Source organism: Eimeria mitis, genomic scaffold (assembly GCF_000499745.2).
Source record: "Eimeria mitis Houghton genomic scaffold, Emh_scaff985, whole genome shotgun sequence".
NCBI lineage: Eukaryota > Apicomplexa > Conoidasida > Eucoccidiorida > Eimeriidae > Eimeria > Eimeria mitis.
This window is the reverse complement of record NW_013577237.1, coordinates 8665-8984: the sequence shown is the minus strand read 5'-3', so window position 1 is coordinate 8984 and position 320 is coordinate 8665. Positions and strand designations below refer to the sequence as shown.

The 320-nt window shown below is 55.9% G+C and overlaps 1 protein-coding gene across 1 annotated transcript in view; it reads left to right on the top strand.

Moving 5' to 3' along the window:
- The window catches only part of EMH_0026760 (uncharacterized protein), a gene marked incomplete at both ends in the record, with an annotated part of 9204 nt that overhangs the window by 451 nt on the left and 8433 nt on the right, over nt 1-320 (top strand). The window lies entirely within an intron of this gene.

Sequence of the window (320 nt, the reverse complement as noted above, 5' to 3'; positions counted from 1 at the left end):
TTTCTGTTTTTGTTTCTGCTGCTGCTGCTGCCGCTGCTATTACTGCTGCTGCTTCTGCTCATACCGCTGCTGCTGCTGCTGCTGCTGCTGCTGCTGCTGCTGCTGCTGCTGCTGCTGCTGCTGCAGGCGTTTGTCTCGGGAGCGTCAGTTTTCTGTAGTGCAGCGATCAAAGGCGCAGCAGCATTATTTCAACTGCCCGTTTCAGCTGTCTCGGCTGCCTGATGAGTTGCTGCTGCAGCAGACAATACAATCTCTTGCTGCTGCTGCTGCTGCTGCTGCTGCTGCTTCTCCTTCTACAACTGCTGCTGCTGCTGCTGCTG